The sequence below is a fragment of the Pseudophryne corroboree genome, chromosome 5, assembly GCF_028390025.1.
Source record: "Pseudophryne corroboree isolate aPseCor3 chromosome 5, aPseCor3.hap2, whole genome shotgun sequence".
Taxonomy (NCBI): Eukaryota; Metazoa; Chordata; class Amphibia; order Anura; family Myobatrachidae; genus Pseudophryne; species Pseudophryne corroboree.
The window spans coordinates 10,911,170-10,932,539 of NC_086448.1; the positions used below are offsets into that span (position 1 = coordinate 10,911,170).

A 21,370-nucleotide genomic window follows, 5' to 3' on the forward strand; every position below is an offset into this window, starting at 1 on the left:
AGGTATGAGAGTGAGGGATGGTTACAGGTGTGAGAGTGAGGGATGGTTACAGGTGTGAGAGTGAGGGATGGTTACAGGTGTGAGAGTGAGGGATGGTTACAGGTGTGAGAGTGAGGGATGGATACAGGTGTGAGAGTGAGGGATGGTTACAGGTGTGAGAGTGATGGATGGATGGTTACAGGTGTGATAGTGAGGGATGGTTACAGGTGTGAGAGTAAGGGATGGTTACAGGTGTGAGGGTGAGGGATGGTTACAGGTGTGAGAGCGAGGGATGGTTACAGGTGTGAGAGTAAGGGATGGTTACAGGTGTGAGAGTGATGCATGATTACAGGTGTGAGAGTGAGGGATGGTTACAGGTGTGAGAGTGAGGGATGGTTACAGGTGTGAGAGTAAGGGATGGTTACAGGTGTGAGGGTGAGGGATGGTTACAGGTGTGAGAGTAAGGGATGGTTACAGGTGTGAGAGTGATTGATGGTTACAGGTGTGAGAGTAAGGGATGGTTACAGGTGTGAGAGTGATGGATGGTTACAGGTGTGAGAGTGAGGGATGGTTACAGGTGTGAGAGTGAGGGATGGTTACAGGTATGAGAGTGAGGGGTGGTTACAGGTGTGAGAGTGATGGATGGTTACAGGTGTGAGAGTGAGGGATGGTTACAGGTATGAGAGTGAGGGATGGTTACAGGTGTGAGAGTGAGGGATGGTTACAGGTGTGAGAGTGAGGGATGGTTACAGGTGTGAGAGTGAGGGATGGTTACAGGTGTGAGAGTAAGGGATGGTTACAGGTGTGAGGGTGAGGGATGGTTACAGGTGTGAAAGTAAGGGATGGTTACAGGTGTGAGAGTGATGGATGGTTACAGGTGTGAGAGTGAGGGATGGTTACAGGTGTGAGAGTGAGGGATAGTTACAGGTGTGAGAGTGATGGATGGTTACATGTGTGAGAGTGAGGGGTGTTTACAGGTGTGAGAGTGATGGATGGTTACAGGTATGAGAGTGAGGGATGGTTACAGGTGTGAGAGTGATGGATGGTTACAGGTTTGAGAGTGAGGGATGGTTACAGGTGTGAGAGTAAGGGATGGTTACAGGTGTGAGAGTGATGGATGGTTACAGGTGTGAGAGTGATGGATGGTTACAGGTGTGAGAGTGATGGATGGTTACAGGTGTGAGGGTGAGGGATGGTTACAGGTGTGAGAGTGAGGGATGGTTACAGGTGTGAGAGTGAGGGATGGTTACAGGTGTGAGAGTGAGGGATGGTTACAGGTGTGAGAGTAAGGGATGGTTACAGGTGTGAGAGTGAGGGATGGTTACAGGTATGAGAGTGAGGGATGGTTACAGGTGTGAGAGTGATGGATGGTTACAGGTGTGAGAGTGATGGATGGTTACAGGTATGAGAGTGAGGGATGGTTACAGGTGTGAGAGTGATGGATGGTTACAGGTGTGAGAGTGAGGGATGGTTATAGGTGTGAGAGTGAGGGATAGTTACAGGTGTGAGAGTGATGGATGGTTACATGTGTGAGAGTGAGGGGTGTTTACAGGTGTGAGAGTGATGGATGGTTACAGGTTTGAGAGTGAGGGATGGTTACAGGTGTGAGAGTGATGGATGGTTACAGGTTTGAGAGTGAGGGATGGTTACAGGTGTGAGAGTAAGGGATGGTTACAGGTGTGAGAGTGATGGATGGTTACAGGTGTGAGAGAGAGGGAAGGTTACAGGTGTGAGAGTAAGGGATGGTTACAGGTGTGAGGGTGAGGGATGGTTACAGGTGTGAGAGTGAGGGATGGTTACAGGTGTGAGAGTGAGGGATGGTTACAGGTGTGAGAGTAAGGGATGGTTACAGGTGTGAGGGTGAGGGATGGTTACAGGTGTGAAAGTAAGGGATGGTTACAGGTGTGAGAGTGATGGATGGTTACAGGTGTGAGAGTGAGGGATGGTTACAGGTGTGAGAGTGAGGGATAGTTACAGGTGTGAGAGTGATGGATGGTTACATGTGTGAGAGTGAGGGGTGTTTACAGGTGTGAGAGTGATGGATGGTTACAGGTATGAGAGTGAGGGATGGTTACAGGTGTGAGAGTGATGGATGGTTACAGGTTTGAGAGTGAGGGATGGTTACAGGTGTGAGAGTAAGGGATGGTTACAGGTGTGAGAGTGATGGATGGTTACAGGTGTGAGAGTGATGGATGGTTACAGGTGTGAGAGTGATGGATGGTTACAGGTGTGAGGGTGAGGGATGGTTACAGGTGTGAGAGTGAGGGATGGTTACAGGTGTGAGAGTGAGGGATGGTTACAGGTGTGAGAGTGAGGGATGGTTACAGGTGTGAGAGTAAGGGATGGTTACAGGTGTGAGAGTGAGGGATGGTTACAGGTATGAGAGTGAGGGATGGTTACAGGTGTGAGAGTGATGGATGGTTACAGGTGTGAGAGTGATGGATGGTTACAGGTATGAGAGTGAGGGATGGTTACAGGTGTGAGAGTGATGGATGGTTACAGGTGTGAGAGTGAGGGATGGTTACAGGTGTGAGAGTGAGGGATAGTTACAGGTGTGAGAGTGATGGATGGTTACATGTGTGAGAGTGAGGGGTGTTTACAGGTGTGAGAGTGATGGATGGTTACAGGTTTGAGAGTGAGGGATGGTTACAGGTGTGAGAGTGATGGATGGTTACAGGTTTGAGAGTGAGGGATGGTTACAGGTGTGAGAGTAAGGGATGGATACAGGTGTGAGAGTGATGGATGGTTACAGGTGTGAGAGAGAGGGAAGGTTACAGGTGTGAGAGTAAGGGATGGTTACAGGTGTGAGGGTGAGGGATGGTTACAGGTGTGAGAGTAAGTGATGATTACAGGTGTGAGAGTGATGGATAGTTACAGGTGTGAGAGTGAGGGATGGTTACAGGTGTGAGAGTGATGGATGGTTACAGGTATGAGAGTGAGGGATGGTTACAGGTGTGAGAGTGAGTACAGGTGTGAGAGTGAGGGATGGTTACAGGTGTGAGAGTGAGGGATGGTTACAGGTGTGAGAGTGAGGGATGGTTATAGGTGTGAGAGTGATGGATGGTTACAGGTGTGAGAGTGATGGATGGTTACAGGTGTGAAAGTGAGGGATGGTTACAGGTGTGAGAGTAAGGGATGGTTACAGGTGTGAGGGTGAGGGATGGTTACAGGTGTGAAAGTAAGGGATGGTTACAGGTGTGAGAGTGATGGATGGTTACAGGTGTGAGAGTGAGGGATGGTTACAGGTGTGAGAGTGAGGGATAGTTACAGGTGTGAAAGTGATGGATGGTTACAGGTGTGAGAGTGAGGTGTGTTTACAGGTGTGAGAGTGATGGATGGTTACAGGTATGAGAGTGAGGGATGGTTACAGGTGTGAGAGTGATGGATGGTTACAGGTTTGAGAGTGAGGGATGGTTACAGGTATGAGAGTAAGGGATGGTTACAGGTGTGAGAGTGATGGATGGTTACAGGTGTGAGAGTGAGGTATAGTTACAGGTGTGAGAGTTTGGGATAGTTACAGGTGTGAGAGGGCGGATGGTCACAGGTGTGAAAGGGGATGGATACAGGTGTGAGAGGGGGATGGTTACAGGTGTAAGAGTGAGGGATGGTTACAGGTGTGAGGGTGAGGGATGGTTACAGGTATTAGAGTTAGGGATGGTTACAGGTGTGAGAGTGAGGGATGGTTACAGGTGTGAGAGTGATGGATGGTTACAGGTGTGAGAGTAAGGGATGGTTACAGGTGTGAGAGTTATGGATGGTTACAGGTGTGAGAGTGAGGGATGGTTACAGGTGTGAGAGTGAGGGATAGTTACAGGTGTGAGAGTGATGGATGGTTACAGGTGTGAAAGTGAGGGGTGTTTACAGCTGTGAGAGTAAGGGATGGTTACAGGTGTGAGAGTGATGGATGGTTACAGGTGTGAGAGTGATGGATGGTTACAGGTGTGAGAGTGATGGATGGTTACAGGTGTGAAGGTGAGGGATGGTTACAGGTATGAGAGTGAGGGATGGTTACAGGTGTGAGAGTGAGGGATGGTGACAGGTGTGAGAGTGAGGGATGGTTACATGTGTGAGGGTGAGGGATGGTTACAGGTGTGAGAGTGAGGGATGGTTACAGGTGTGAAAGTGAGGGATGGTTACAGGTGTGAGAGTGAGGGATGGTTACAGGTGTGAGAGTAAGGGATGGTTACAGGTGTGAGAGTGATGGATGATTACAGGTGTGAGAGTGATGGATGGTTACAGGTGTGAGAGTGAGGGATGGTTACAGGTGTGAAAGTAAGGGATGGTAACAGGTGTGAGGGTGAGGGATGGTTACAGGTGTGAGAGTAAGGGATGGTTACAGGTGTGAGAGTGATGGATGGTTACAGGTGTGAGAGTGAGGGATGGTTACAGGTGTGAGAGTAAGGGATGGTTACAGGTGTGAGAGTGAGGTATGGTTATAGGTGTGAGAGTAAGGGATGGTTACAGGTGTGAGGGTGAGTTATGGTTACAGGTGTGAGAGTAAGGGGTGGTTACAGGTGTGATAGTGATGGATGGTTACAGGTGTGAGAGTGAGGGATGGTTACAGGTGTGAGAGTGAGGGATGGTTACAGGTGTGAGAGTGAGGGATGGTTACAGGTGTGAGAGTAAGGGATGGTTACAGGTGTGAGAGTGATGGATGATTACAGGTGTGAGAGTGATGGATAGTTACAGGTGTGAGAGTGAGGGATGGTTACAGGTGTGAGAGTAAGGGATGGTTACAGGTGTGAGGGTAAGGGATGGTTACAGGTGTGAGAGTAAGGGATGGTTACAGGTGTGAGAGTGATGGATGGTTACAGGTGTGAAAGTGAGGGATGGTTACAGGTGTGAGAGTAAGGGATGGTTACAGGTGTGAGGGTGAGGGATGGTTACAGGTGTGAAAGTAAGGGATGGTTACAGGTGTGAGAGTGATGGATGGTTACAGGTGTGAGAGTGAGGGATGGTTACAGGTGTGAGAGTGAGGGATAGTTACAGGTGTGAAAGTGATGGATGGTTACAGGTGTGAGAGTGAGGTGTGTTTACAGGTGTGAGAGTGATGGATGGTTACAGGTATGAGAGTGAGGGATGGTTACAGGTGTGAGAGTGATGGATGGTTACAGGTTTGAGAGTGAGGGATGGTTACAGGTATGAGAGTAAGGGATGGTTACAGGTGTGAGAGTGATGGATGGTTACAGGTGTGAGAGTGAGGTATAGTTACAGGTGTGAGAGTTTGGGATAGTTACAGGTGTGAGAGGGCGGATGGTCACAGGTGTGAAAGGGGATGGATACAGGTGTGAGAGGGGGATGGTTACAGGTGTAAGAGTGAGGGATGGTTACAGGTGTGAGGGTGAGGGATGGTTACAGGTATTAGAGTTAGGGATGGTTACAGGTGTGAGAGTGAGGGATGGTTACAGGTGTGAGAGTGATGGATGGTTACAGGTGTGAGAGTAAGGGATGGTTACAGGTGTGAGAGTTATGGATGGTTACAGGTGTGAGAGTGAGGGATGGTTACAGGTGTGAGAGTGAGGGATAGTTACAGGTGTGAGAGTGATGGATGGTTACAGGTGTGAAAGTGAGGGGTGTTTACAGCTGTGAGAGTAAGGGATGGTTACAGGTGTGAGAGTGATGGATGGTTACAGGTGTGAGAGTGATGGATGGTTACAGGTGTGAGAGTGATGGATGGTTACAGGTGTGAAGGTGAGGGATGGTTACAGGTATGAGAGTGAGGGATGGTTACAGGTGTGAGAGTGAGGGATGGTGACAGGTGTGAGAGTGAGGGATGGTTACATGTGTGAGGGTGAGGGATGGTTACAGGTGTGAGAGTGAGGGATGGTTACAGGTGTGAAAGTGAGGGATGGTTACAGGTGTGAGAGTGAGGGATGGTTACAGGTGTGAGAGTAAGGGATGGTTACAGGTGTGAGAGTGATGGATGATTACAGGTGTGAGAGTGATGGATGGTTACAGGTGTGAGAGTGAGGGATGGTTACAGGTGTGAAAGTAAGGGATGGTAACAGGTGTGAGGGTGAGGGATGGTTACAGGTGTGAGAGTAAGGGATGGTTACAGGTGTGAGAGTGATGGATGGTTACAGGTGTGAGAGTGAGGGATGGTTACAGGTGTGAGAGTAAGGGATGGTTACAGGTGTGAGAGTGAGGTATGGTTATAGGTGTGAGAGTAAGGGATGGTTACAGGTGTGAGGGTGAGTTATGGTTACAGGTGTGAGAGTAAGGGGTGGTTACAGGTGTGATAGTGATGGATGGTTACAGGTGTGAGAGTGAGGGATGGTTACAGGTGTGAGAGTGAGGGATGGTTACAGGTGTGAGAGTGAGGGATGGTTACAGGTGTGAGAGTAAGGGATGGTTACAGGTGTGAGAGTGATGGATGATTACAGGTGTGAGAGTGATGGATAGTTACAGGTGTGAGAGTGAGGGATGGTTACAGGTGTGAGAGTAAGGGATGGTTACAGGTGTGAGGGTAAGGGATGGTTACAGGTGTGAGAGTAAGGGATGGTTACAGGTGTGAGAGTGATTGATGGTTACAGGTGTGAGAGTGAGGGATGGTTACAGGTGTGAGAGTGAGGGATGGTTACAGGTGTGAGAGTGAGGTATGGTTATAGGTGTGAGAGTAAGGGATGGTTACAGGTGTGAGGGTGAGGTATGGTTACAGGTGTGAGAGTAAGGGGTGGTTACAGGTGTGAGAGTGATGGATGGTTACAGGTGTGAGAGTGAGGGATGGTTACAGGTATGAGAGTGAGGGATGGTTACAGGTGTGAGAGTGAGGGATGGTTACAGGTGAGAGTGAGGGATGGTTACAGGTGTGAGAGTGAGGGATGGTTACAGGTGTGAGAGTGAGGGATGGTTACAGAAGTGAGGGTAAGGGATGGTTACAGGTGTGAGAGTGATGGATGGTTACAGGTGTGAGAGTAAGGGATGGTTACAGGTGTGTGGGTGAGGGATGGTTACAGGTGTGAGAGTAAGGGATGGTTACAGGTGTGAGAGTGATTGTTGGTTACAGGTGTGAGAGTGAGGGATGGTTACAGGTGTGAGAGTGAGGGATGGTTACAGGTGTGAGAGTGATGGATGGTTACAGGTGTGAGAGTGATGGATGGTTACTGGTGTGAGAGTGATTGATGGTTACAGGTGTGAGAGTGAGGGATGGTTATAGGTGTGAGAGTAAGGGATGGTTACAGGTGTGAGGGTGAGGTATGGTTACAGGTGTGAGAGTAAGGGGTGGTTACAGGTGTGAGAGTGATGGATGGTTACAGGTGTGAGAGTGAGGGATGGTTACAGGTATGAGAGTGATGGATGGTTACAGGTGTGAGAGTGAGGGATGGTTACAGGTGAGAGTGAGGGATGGTTACAGGTGTGAGAGTGAGGGATGGTTACAGGTGTGAGAGTGATGGATGGTTACAGGTGTGAGAGTGAGGGATGGTTACAGGTGTGAGAGTGAGGGATGGTTACAGGTGTGAGAGTGAGGGATGGTTACAGGTGTGAGAGTGAGGGATGGTTACAGGTGTGAGAGTAAGGGATGGTTACAGGTGTGAGAGTGATGGATGATTACAGGTGTGAGAGTGATGGATAGTTACAGGTGTGAGAGTGAGGGATGGTTACAGGTGTGAGAGTAAGGGATGGTTACAGGTGTGAGGGATGGTTACAGGTGTAAGAGTAAGGGATGGGTACAGGTGTGAGAGTGATTGATGGTTACAGGTGTGAGAGTGAGGGATGGTTACAGGTGTGAGAGTGAGGGATGGTTACAGGTGTGAGAGTGAGGTATGGTTATAGGTGTGAGAGTAAGGGATGGTTACAGGTGTGAGAATGAGGTATGGTTACAGGTGTGAGAGTAAGGGGTGGTTACAGGTGTGAGAGTGATGGATGGTTACAGGTGTGAGAGTGAGGGATGGTTACAGGTATGAGAGTGAGGGATGGTTACAGGTGTGAGAGTGAGGGATGGTTACAGGTGTGAGAGTGAGGGATGGTTACAGGTGTGAGAGTGAGGGATGGTTACAGGTGTGAGAGTGAGGGATGGTTACAGGTGTGAGAGTGATGGATGGTTACAGGTGTGAAGGTGAGGGATGGTTACAGGTATGAGAGTGAGGGATGGTTACAGGTGTGAGAGTGAGGGATGGTGACAGGTGTGAGAGTGAGGGATGGTTACATGTGTGAGGGTGAGGGATGGTTACAGGTGTGAGAGTGAGGGATGGTTACAGGTGTGAAAGTGAGGGATGGTTACAGGTGTGAGAGTGAGGGATGGTTACAGGTGTGAGAGTAAGGGATGGTTACAGGTGTGAGAGTGATGGATGATTACAGGTGTGAGAGTGATGGATGGTTACAGGTGTGAGAGTGAGGGATGGTTACAGGTGTGAAAGTAAGGGATGGTAACAGGTGTGAGGGTGAGGGATGGTTACAGGTGTGAGAGTAAGGGATGGTTACAGGTGTGAGAGTGATGGATGGTTACAGGTGTGAGAGTGAGGGATGGTTACAGGTGTGAGAGTAAGGGATGGTTACAGGTGTGAGAGTGAGGTATGGTTATAGGTGTGAGAGTAAGGGATGGTTACAGGTGTGAGGGTGAGTTATGGTTACAGGTGTGAGAGTAAGGGGTGGTTACAGGTGTGATAGTGATGGATGGTTACAGGTGTGAGAGTGAGGGATGGTTACAGGTGTGAGAGTGAGGGATGGTTACAGGTGTGAGAGTGAGGGATGGTTACAGGTGTGAGAGTAAGGGATGGTTACAGGTGTGAGAGTGATGGATGATTACAGGTGTGAGAGTGATGGATAGTTACAGGTGTGAGAGTGAGGGATGGTTACAGGTGTGAGAGTAAGGGATGGTTACAGGTGTGAGGGTAAGGGATGGTTACAGGTGTGAGAGTAAGGGATGGTTACAGGTGTGAGAGTGATTGATGGTTACAGGTGTGAGAGTGAGGGATGGTTACAGGTGTGAGAGTGAGGGATGGTTACAGGTGTGAGAGTGAGGTATGGTTATAGGTGTGAGAGTAAGGGATGGTTACAGGTGTGAGGGTGAGGTATGGTTACAGGTGTGAGAGTAAGGGGTGGTTACAGGTGTGAGAGTGATGGATGGTTACAGGTGTGAGAGTGAGGGATGGTTACAGGTATGAGAGTGAGGGATGGTTACAGGTGTGAGAGTGAGGGATGGTTACAGGTGAGAGTGAGGGATGGTTACAGGTGTGAGAGTGAGGGATGGTTACAGGTGTGAGAGTGAGGGATGGTTACAGGTGTGAGAGTGAGGGATGGTTACAGAAGTGAGGGTAAGGGATGGTTACAGGTGTGAGAGTGATGGATGGTTACAGGTGTGAGAGTAAGGGATGGTTACAGGTGTGTGGGTGAGGGATGGTTACAGGTGTGAGAGTAAGGGATGGTTACAGGTGTGAGAGTGATTGTTGGTTACAGGTGTGAGAGTGAGGGATGGTTACAGGTGTGAGAGTGAGGGATGGTTACAGGTGTGAGAGTGATGGATGGTTACAGGTGTGAGAGTGATGGATGGTTACTGGTGTGAGAGTGATTGATGGTTACAGGTGTGAGAGTGAGGGATGGTTATAGGTGTGAGAGTAAGGGATGGTTACAGGTGTGAGGGTGAGGTATGGTTACAGGTGTGAGAGTAAGGGGTGGTTACAGGTGTGAGAGTGATGGATGGTTACAGGTGTGAGAGTGAGGGATGGTTACAGGTATGAGAGTGATGGATGGTTACAGGTGTGAGAGTGAGGGATGGTTACAGGTGAGAGTGAGGGATGGTTACAGGTGTGAGAGTGAGGGATGGTTACAGGTGTGAGAGTGATGGATGGTTACTGGTGTGAGAGTGAGGGATGGTTACAGGTGTGAGAGTGAGGGATGGTTACAGGTGTGAGAGTGAGGGATGGTTACAGGTGTGAGAGTGAGGGATGGTTACAGGTGTGAGAGTAAGGGATGGTTACAGGTGTGAGAGTGATGGATGATTACAGGTGTGAGAGTGATGGATAGTTACAGGTGTGAGAGTGAGGGATGGTTACAGGTGTGAGAGTAAGGGATGGTTACAGGTGTGAGGGATGGTTACAGGTGTAAGAGTAAGGGATGGGTACAGGTGTGAGAGTGATTGATGGTTACAGGTGTGAGAGTGAGGGATGGTTACAGGTGTGAGAGTGAGGGATGGTTACAGGTGTGAGAGTGAGGTATGGTTATAGGTGTGAGAGTAAGGGATGGTTACAGGTGTGAGAATGAGGTATGGTTACAGGTGTGAGAGTAAGGGGTGGTTACAGGTGTGAGAGTGATGGATGGTTACAGGTGTGAGAGTGAGGGATGGTTACAGGTATGAGAGTGAGGGATGGTTACAGGTGTGAGAGTGAGGGATGGTTACAGGTGTGAGAGTGAGGGATGGTTACAGGTGTGAGAGTGAGGGATGGTTACAGGTGTGAGAGTGAGGGATGGTTACAGATGTGAGGGTAAGGGATGGTTACAGGTGTGAGAGTGATGGATGGTTACAGGTGTGAGAGTGATGGATGGTTACTGGTGTGAGAGTGATGGATGGTTACAGGTGTGAGGGTGAAGGATGGTTAAAGGTATGAGAGTGATGGATGGTTACAGGTGTGAGAGTGAGGGATGGTAACAGGTGTGAGAGTGAGGGATGGTAGTAGATAAAGACAACCTTTCTGTCAAACTTGACAGGTACCACACCCCCTTTCTCCTAGGCCCCACCCCCTTTAATATTAAATGATAGTGTTTTATATCGCTTAATATAAAATTTTATATTAAATTTTATATAAATTTATAGTGTTCGATATTAAACCGTATTAAAAATTTTCGCGTAACACCAGTCGCAGAGTGTCACGTAACACCAGTCGCAGAATGTCACGCAACGCAGCGCGTCAAATCAGGCGGATGAAAGATGCATATTACACAGTGTTAAAACCAGGTAGTTTTAGCGGCATTGATAAATATTATGGGTCGGTTAAAAATAAATTTAAAAGATCCGACGTAAGAAAGTGGTTACAAGAACAAGACGCATACACGCTGCACAAGCCAGCAAGAAAACACTATAAAAGGAACATGATTTGTGTATCGGGTATAAACCAACAGTGGCAATGCGATTTGGTCTCGCTGATAGATTTGTCAAAATACAACGATGGCGTTAAATACATATTAACAATCATCGATATATTCAGTAAGAGGGTGTGGGGTGAAAGTCTGACCGCTAAGAATGCAGCAACGGTCGCTAATGCTTTTGAAAAAATATTCCAGCGCGGCGATGTGCCGATGAAGCTACAAACCGATAATGGTAAAGAGTTTCTAAACAGAAACCTAAAAAAGGTGTTAGAAAAATACGGTATAAATCATTTCACGACCAATAACGATGTGAAAGCGGCTGTTATAGAGCGCTTCAATAGGACTTTAAAAACACGCATGTGGCGCTATTTCACGGCAAAGAATACCTACAGATATATAGACGTTTTACAAGACTTCATACGCAGCTATAATAACACATACCATAGAACGATTAAGTGCGCTCCAAACGATGTGAATGACTCTAACGCATTGAGTGTCTTCAAAACGACCTACGGTGATTACTTTAGAAGTAAGAAAGCCCCAGTTTGTTTAGGAATCGGTGACCACGTCCGTATTTCTAAATATAAGGACATATTTCAGAAAGGTTACGAACAGAGCTTTTCTGAGGAGATTTTTGTTGTACATAGTGTGAACACTAAAGGGATTAAACCGCTTTATAAGTTGGCAGATCTGTATGGTGAAGTTATAACAGGTAGTTTTTACCCCGAAGAGCTTCAAAGCATACCAAAAAACTATAACAGAGTTTACAAAGTGGAAAAGATTTTAAAAAATAAGACGGTCAGAGGCCGTAAATACGTGTTAGTCAAGTGGCGCGGGCACCCCGCAAAATTTAACAGTTGGGTCGCAGCATTGGTGATAAAAGACATATAAAGATCATCAGTATCTAACAAGACGAGCGATGGATGACAAGTCGTTCTACATAACCTTACCCAGCAACGCATCGGCTGTTACCTTCCCGCAAAATAAGATTTCTAACTATACGACAAAGTTGGCTAAACCGATAGACTTAAATGGCGAATGGGAAGTGGCACTTACTGAGATACAATACCCGCATACGTGGAATACATTGGATTTACAAGATTGTAGACTGCAATTATCATGAGATGGAACGGCGGAACAGCCGGTGGCGAGAGTCGCGAGTTTGTGCATTAAACCCGTTTTTTATGAAACAATCGAAGCGTTACTGAACGTAATCAACGCTGAAATTGTACAACTGAAACTGGACGTTGGATTAAGACTAACGTATGATCCATTTGCGCGCGTTGTAACATGTGACAGTAAACTGTTGTATCAAATCCACGCCGGTTCTAAGCTGACATGGATACTGGGTTTACAACCTAAAACTAATATTTCTAAACCATGCGCCGACATCAAAGGCGGCCAATATACGATGTACGTGTACACAGACATTATCGAACACCAACGGGTCGGGGATAGTTATGTACCGCTACTTCGCACTGTTGAAATGAAGGGTTATAACAATGAGGTTGTCACAATACGATACGAGAAACCCGATTACGTACCATTGTGCAAAACACATTTTGACACGATAGCCATAGAGATAAAGAACGACCAAAACGAGAACATGGCATTTAAGTCTATCGGTTTAGCCAACTTTGTCGTATAGTTAGAAATCTTATTTTGCGGGAAGGTAACAGCCGATGCGTTGCTGGGTAAGGTTATGTAGAACGACTTGTCATCCATCGCTCGTCTTGTTAGATACTGATGATCTTTATATGTCTTTTATCACCGATGCTGCGACCCAACTGTTAAATTTTATGGGGTACCCGCGCCACTTGACTAACACGTATTTACGGCCTCTGACCGTCTTATTTTTTAAAATCTTTTCCACTTTGTAAACTCTGTTATAGTTTTTTGGTATGCTTTGAAGCTCTTCGGGGTAAAAACTACCTGTTATAACTTCACCATACAGATCTGCCAACTTATAAAGCGGTTTAATCCCTTTAGTGTTCACACTATGTACAACAAAAATCTCCTCAGAAAAGCTCTGTTCGTAACCTTTCTGAAATATGTCCTTATACAGTATTTAGAAATACGGACGTGGTCACCGATTCCTAAACAAACTGGGGCTTTCTTACTTCTAAAGTAATCACCGTAGGTCGTTTTGAAGACACTCAATGCGTTAGAGTCATTCACATCGTTTGGAGCGCACTTAATCGTTCTATGGTATGTGTTATTATAGCTGCGTATGAAGTCTTGTAAAACGTCTATATATCTGTAGGTATTCTTTGCCGTGAAATAGCGCCACATGCGTGTTTTTAAAGTCCTATTGAAGCGCTCTATAACAGCCGCTTTCACATCGTTATTGGTCGTGAAATGATTTATACCGTATTTTTCTAACACCTTTTTTAGGTTTCTGTTTAGAAACTCTTTACCATTATCGGTTTGTAGCTTCATCGGCACATCGCCGCGCTGGAATATTTTTTCAAAAGCATTAGCGACCGTTGCTGCATTCTTAGCGGTCAGACTTTCACCCCACACCCTCTTACTGAATATATCGATGATTGTTAATATGTATTTAACGCCATCGTTGTATTTTGACAAATCTATCAGCGAGACCAAATCGCATTGCCACTGTTGGTTTATACCCGATACACAAATCATGTTCCTTTCATAGTTTTTTCTTGCTGGCTTGTGCAGCGTGTATGCGTCTTGTTCTTGTAACCACTTTCTTACGTCGGATCTTTTAAATTTATTTTTAACCGACCCATAATATTTATCAATGCCGCTAAAACTACCTGGTTTTAACACTGTGTAATATGCATCTTTCATCCGCCTGATTTGACGCGCTACGTTGCGTGACATTCTGCGACTGGTGTTACGTGACACTCTGCGACTGGTGTTACGCGAAAATTTTTAATACGGTTTAATATCGAACACTATAAATTTATATAAAATTTAATATAAAATTTTATATTAAGCGATATAAAACACTATCATTTAATATTAAAGGGGGTGGGGCCTAGGAGAAAGGGGGTGTGGTACCTGTCAAGTTTGACAGAAAGGTTGTCTTTATCTACTGATGGTTACAGGTGTGAGAGTGAGGGATGGTTACAGTTGTGAGAGTAAGGGATAGTTACAGGTGTGAGGGTGAGGGATGGTTACAGGTGTGAGAGTAAGGGATGGTTTCAGGTGTGAGAATGATGGATGGTTACAGGTGTGAGAGTGAGGGATGGTTACAGGTATTAGAGTGAGGGATGGTTACAGGTGTGAGAGTGAGGGATGGTTACAGGTGTGAGAGTGAGGGATGGTTTCAGGTGTGAGAGTAAGGGATGGTTACAGGTGTGAGAGTGATGGATGGTTACAGGTGTGAGAGTGAGGGATGGTTACAGGTGTGAGAGTGAGGGATAGTTACAGGTGTGAGAGTGATGGATGGTTACAGGTGTGAGAGTGAGGGGTGTTTATAGCTGTGAGAGTAAGGGATGGTTACAGGTGTGAGAGTGATGGATGGTTACAGGTGTGAGAGTGATGGATGGTTACAGGTGTGAGAGTGATGGATGGTTACAGGTGTGAGGGTGAGGGATGGTTACAGGTATGAGAGTGAGGGATGGTTACAGGTGTGAGAGTGAGGGATGGTTACAGGTGTGAGAGTGAGGGATGGTTACAGGTGTGAGAGTGAGGGATGGTTACAGGTGTGAGAGTAAGGGATGGTTACAGGTGTGAGGGTGAGGGATGGTTACAGGTGTGAGAGTAAGGGATGGTTACAGGTGTGAGGGTGAGGGATGGTTACAGGTGTGAGAGTGAGGTATGGTTATAGGTGTGAGAGTAAGGGAGGGTTACAGGTGTGAGGGTGAGGAATGGTTACAGGTGTGAGAGTAAGGGGTGGTTACAGGTGTGAGAGTGATGGATGGTTACAGGTGTGAGAGTGAGGGATGGTTACAGGTATAAGAGTGAGGGATGGTTACAGGTATGAGAGTGAGGGATGGTTACAGGTGTTAGAATGAGGGATGGTTACAGGTGTGAGAGTGAGGGATGGTTACAGGTGTGAGAGTGAGGGATGGTTACAGATGTGAGAGTAAGGGATGGTTACAGGTGTGAGAGTGATGGATGGTTACAGGTGTGAGAGTGATGGACGGTTACAGGTGTGAGAGTGATGGATGGTTACAGGTGTGAGGGTGAGGGATGGTTACAGGTATGAGAGTGATGGATGGTTACAGGTGTGAGAGTGAGGGATGGTTACAGGTGTGAGAGTGAGGGATGGTTACAGGAGTGAGAGTGAGGGATTGTTACAGGTGTGAGAGTAAGGGATAGTTACAGGTGTGAGGGTGAGGGATGGTTACAGGTGTGAGAGTAAGGGATGGTTACAGGTGTGAGAATGATGGATGGTTACAGGTGTGAGAGTGAGGGATGGTTACAGGTGTGAGAGTGAGGGATAATTACAGGTGTGAGAGTGATGGATGGTTACAGGTGTGAGAGTGAGGGGTGTTTACAGCTGTGAGAGTGAGGGATGGTTACAGGTATGAGAGTGAGGAATGGTTACAGGTATGAAAGTGATGGATGGTTACAGGTGTGAGAGTGAGGGATGGTTACAGGTGTGAGAGTGAGGGATGGTAACAGGTGTGAGAGTGATGGATGGTTACAGGTGGGAGAGTGATGGATGGTTACAGGTGTGAGAGTGAGGGATAGTTACAGGTGTGAGAGGGCGGATGGTCACAGGTGTGAAAGGGGATGGATACAGGTGTGAGAGGGGGATGGTTACAGGTGTAAGAGTGAGGGATGGTTACAGGTGTGAGGGTGAGGGATGGTTACAGGTATGAGAGTGAGGGATGGTTACAGGTGTGAGAGTGAGGGATGGTTACAGGTGTGAGAGTGAGGGATGGTTACAGGTGTGAGAGTAAGGGATGGTTTCAGGTGTGAGAGTGATGGATGGTTACAGGTGTGAGAGTGATGGATGGTACAGGTGTGAGAGTGAGGGATAGTTACAGGTGTGAGAGGGCGGATGGTCACAGGTGTGAAAGGGGATGGATACAGGTGTGAGAAGGGGTGATGGTTACAGGTGTGAGAAGGGGGATGGATACAGGTGTGAGAGGGGGGCTGGCATCACAAGTCAGGAACAGATTTATCTTATAGTAAGTTGTCAGAGCATGGAGCAGTGCATACCGCAGGTTATGTTTCGTGTTGGATGTAAGCTATGTGTTAACGAGCATTAGCCATGTATTTACCATGGGAGGAATTTGCCTTTTTGAATAGCTCCAAGCATTAAAGCTTGAGGCTATCCTCCTGTGGAAAGCCTCATGGCTAGAGAGGGCTAGAGAGTGCTAGGGATGAGCAACTGGGAGGAGAACTCTGTAAGACCTTACATACTAAGGATGTGTGAACTTGAGATGTGCATGGAAATCGATAGTCATTGATTAAAATTGATAAGAATCTATAAAAAAAAAAGCTAAAATCGTAATATTTGCAATCCAAAACCTGAAAATCAGATTTAAAATCAGAAAACCAAACAGTAGAAAGATCCAAACTGAAACACGAACAGCACATCTATAGTGTGAACAGTTGGAGGGTGAGAAGAAGGATAAATGGTGGATGTGTATAGGAGAAAGGTGGTGAGCTATCAGGAGGCATGGTACACTCTAATAGTACTTTTTTAAGGGTACGCTTAAAGGTGGAGAGTCTAGTCAAGAGTTGATTGGGTGAGGGAGAGAATGTTGTTTGAAAGTCACTTAACAGGGTGGATAAGAGGCATTGGCCAGAGGAGAAGCAGAAAGGGTGGTAAGCAGTGGCTGGAGATATATGGTGATCAAGGAGTGGTTTAAGGCCTTGGGAGTGAGGTTGAGACATTTGATCTGGAATCTGGGAAGGTACAGTAGGATGTCAGTGAAGCAAGAATTAAACGTTCGATGGCATCAGGGCTAAGGAAGAGGAAGGATTCTGCCTATGTTCTATAGGTGAAAGAAGCAAGATTGCCTGACTGTGGGTAGTGAAGGAGAGAACAGAACTGAGGATGACACCAAAGCATTGAACTTGGGAGACAGAAGGGAGGATGATGTTATCAACAGAAATATAGTAAGAGAGAAGAGAAAATAAGTTCAGTGTTGGCCATGTTAAGTTACAGGCAGCACTGGAATATCAAGGGGAGATGGCAGACCGACATTTGGACACATAAGAGAGGATGGAAGGAGAGACATCAAGGGAGAGAGTTAGATGTTGGTGTGTCCAGCATATACATGATATGGAAGGCCAAAGGAGCTAATGAGATTTCCAAGGGAGGAGTTGTAGAGGAGGAATAGAAGTTGGCTGAGAACAGTCCCTTGGAGATGTTTACAGGTAGTGAAAGTGTAGACATTCATAGACACAGAAAATTAGATGTTTTTGGGGTACGAACCATAACACGATCGAATCACGGAAGTCAATGTAGAGGACAGTGGGGGTTATTCCAAGTTGATCGCTAGCTGCTGTTGTTCGCAGCGCAGCGATCAGTGAAAAAAACGGCTAATCTGCACATGCGTATGCACCGCAATGTGCACGCGTGACTTACGGGTACAAAGAGCATCATGGTTTTGCACAAGGTTCTAGCAAAGCTGGCAGTTGCACGGCCGAACGCAGGAAGATTGACATGAAGTAGGTGTTTCTTGGTGTCAACCGACCGTTTTCAGGGAGTACTTAAAAAATGCAGGCGTGTCTGGAAAAACACAGGCGTGGCTGGGCGAACACTGGGCGGGTGTGTGACGTCAAAAGCTAACCCTCCGTCGTTAGAATCCACGCACACGAAGAATAACTACAGGGCTGGTCTTGTTTTGTACAAAATTATTTTGCAGGCGCTCTGCTGCACAAGCGTTCGCACTTCTGCAAAGCGAAAATACACTTCCCGGTGGGCGGCGACAATACGTTTGCACGGCTGCTAAAAACTGCTAGCGAGCGAACAACTCGGAATGACCCCCAGTGTGGTTAATAGTGTAGAAAGTGGCATACAGATTAAGGAGGATAAGGGGAGAGAAATTACCTTTGGACTTGGCTTTAAGAAGATCATTGGTGACATGGGGACAATTTTAGTAAAGTAGAGATGGTCAAAAAGTGAGTTGGTGGAAAAGAACAAAGTGGTGCAGAGAGAGACAATTTTTTCATGGAGCTGAGAGGCATACGGGTACAGAGAAATAGGGTGGTAATTGGACAGTGGAGGTCAAATAAGAGTTTATTTAAGATGGGTGGCAGGTAGGACTTCCAGTAGGAGGTCACTGTCAGTCATAGTGAAGCCACTGAGCCGGTGCAGTCACACAGATTGCAACTGGCTCAGCTGAGCTCACTGAAGTGACAGATTTTTCTGGGGGGAGGGGGGCGGGTCAGCATAGCCCATAGATAAAATTGTCTTCTTCTTCTTCGAAAATAGATTGTCTATTATACAGTTCATATCTTCTGAATGGATTTGAAATACTTTATAACTGGGCATTTCATATACGCAATGCAAACTGATGATCCCTCTTCTGCACCAGGGTTATCTCTGTTCTGCCGGAATAACCAGCATGCACCCTGTTCACTCATTAGTTACAATTAGGTATGAGCGGGTTCGGTTCCCTGAGAACCGAACCCTACCGAACATCATGTCCTGAGCCCGGATCCGAGTCCTGCTCAGGTTTTCTCACCAGACTCGGAAACCAAAATGAGGCAAAAACGTCATCTTTCCACAGGCAGATTCTCGCGGGATTTGGATTCCATATAAGGAGCCTCACGTCGCCGCCATTTTCCCTCCAGTCCTGGAGAGTGTAGCGAGAGGACATGTCTCCTCAGTGTCTGTGCAGGAAAGTGGTGTTGTGCGTGGGATGGTGACCTGCTCTTTTGTGACATTCCAGTGCTGTCTTGTGCTGCATCAGTCCAGTGGTAGTGTCTTGTGCTGCATCAGTCCAGTGGTGGTGTCCTGTGCTGCCATAAGTCTAGTGCTGCTATATAAGTCCAGTCCAGTGCAGTGGTGCTGTCTTGTGCTGCCATAAGTCCACTGGTTGTGTCCTGTGCTGCCATAAGTCCAGTGGTGCTGCTGTATAAGTTCAGTTCAGTGGTGCTGTGTTGTGCTGCATCAGTTCAGTGGTGGTGTCCTGTGCTGCCATCATTCCAGTGGTGGTGTCCTGTGCTGCCATAAGTCCAGTGGTGGTGTCCTGTGCTGCCATAAGTCCAGTGGTGGTGTCCTGTGCTGCCATAAGTCCAGTGGTGCTGCCTTATAAGTCCAGGGGTACTGCCATATAAGTCCAGTGGTGCTGCCATATAGGTCCAGGGGTACTTCCATATAAGTCCAGTCCAGTGCTGCTGCCATATAAGTCCAGTGGTGCTGTTGTATAAGTCCAGGGGTACTGCCTTATAAGTCCAGTCCAGTGGTGCTGCCGTATAAGTCCAGGGGTAGTGCTGTATATGTCCAGTCCAGTGGTACTGCCATATAAGTCCAGTGGTGCTGCCATATAAGTCCAGTGGTACTGACATATAGGTCCAGGGGTACTGCTGTATAAGTCCAGGGGTACTGCCGTATAAGTCCAGTCCAGTGGTGCTGCCGTATAAGTTCAGTGGTGCTGCGTGTAAGTACAGGGGTACTGCCGTATAAGTCCAGTCCAGTGGTGCTGCCATATAAGTCCAGTGGTGCTGTCCTGTGTTGTATATTATTTACGCCAAATAAAAGGGTTATTAATATTTAATACAAATAATTTTTACAGGGTTTTCCCTGTGTGGTGTAGGGGTCCGCTCTCCGGGTGTAGTATGAGTGGCCGGCGAGCGGGATCCCAGTGTACAGCATACAGGCGCCGGGATCCCGACCGCTGGCATGCCAGCAGCGGGGCGAGCACAATTCAGCTATTATTCTCCCTCCAGGGGGGTCGTGGACCCGCAAGAGGGAAAATAGTTTTCAGTATGCCAGGTGTTGGTATTCCGGTGCTGGTATACTGAGCACCGGGATCCCAAAAGCCGGCATACTGAATAACACCCCGCTCTCCTGTGCCGCATATTGTTATATAACTCCAGAAAAATAATGGAGAACAAAAATTTGGAGGATAAAATAGGGAAAGATCAAGAACCACTTCCTTCTACTGCTGCTGCTCTTGTTACTGCTGAGAGTCGATGGTCATCCCAGAGGGGAAGTCAGAAGACCACTTGTACTACTTCCAGTAAGCAATTGACTGTTCAACAGTCCTTTGCGAGGAAGATGAAATATCACAGCAGTCATCCTGCTGCAAAGCGGATAACTGAGGCCTTGACAGCTATGTTGGTGTTAGACGTGCGTCCGGTATCCGCCATTTGATCAGTGGGATTTAGACAATTGATGGAGGTAGTGTGTCCCCGGAACCAAATCCCATCTAGATTCAACTTCACTAGGAAAGAGATTCCCGGACTGTACAGGGACATTAAGAAAACTGTCCTCAGTATCCTGAAAAATGCAGTTGTACCCAGTGTCCACTTAACCACGGACATGTGGACAATTGGAGCAGGGCAGACTCAGGACTTTATGACTGTGACAGCCCACTGGGTAGATGTATTGCCTCCCGCAGCAACAACAACAGCGGCGGCACCAGTAGCAGCATCTCGCAAACGCCAGCTTGTTCCTAGGCAGGCTACGCTTTGTATCACCGCTTTCCATAAGAGGCACACAGCTGACAACCTCTTATGGAAACTGAGGAAGATCATCGCAGAATTGCTTACCCCAATTGGACTCTCCTGGGGATTTGTGACATCGGACAACGCCAGCAATATTGTGCGTGCATTACATGTGGGCAAATTCCAGCACGTCCCATGTTTTGCACTTACAATTAATTTGAAAAACGACAGGGGCATGCAGGAGATGCAGTTGGTGGCCCGAAAAATTGTGGGCCACTTTCGACATTAAGCCACTGCAGTGCCACTCCTAGATGGGCCAGGTGTTTGTGCCGCACACTTGGGTCGCTTAGCTTAGTCACCCAGCAACTTCGGTGCAACCTTTTGGCCTAAAAACAATATTGTGAGGTGTTCAGAATAGACTGGGAATGAGTGGAAATTAATGTTATTGAGGTTATTAATACAGGATGATCAAAATTACCCCCAAATTCTGTGATTTTAGCTTTTTTTGTGTTTTTTTTCCAAAAATCATCCAGATCCAAAACGAAAACCCGAAAGGGTGGTTTTGGCAAAACCAATCCAGATCCAAAACCAAAACACAAATACAAAAAATTACCACCGCACATCTCTAGTTACAATTAATCCAATGTACTGTACTTATTTCCCATTACAACCTACCTACAGTAGTTCCCTACAGACTGTAATCTTGTAACCAGCATCCCCTTACCACTTTGTCTGCTAATAACCAACCTTGTTTTGTCACTGTTCCTTTGTCACTGCAGAATATGCTGCCACTAAATTTGCACAGTTACCTGCACAGATC

At 47.0% G+C, this 21,370-nt stretch overlaps 1 protein-coding gene across 7 annotated transcripts in view; it reads left to right on the forward strand.

The window, feature by feature from the left end:
* Positions 1–21,370, forward strand: part of LOC134927086 (cytochrome P450 2F2-like) — a 322,012-nt gene that overhangs the window by 144,889 nt on the left and 155,753 nt on the right. The window lies entirely within an intron of this gene.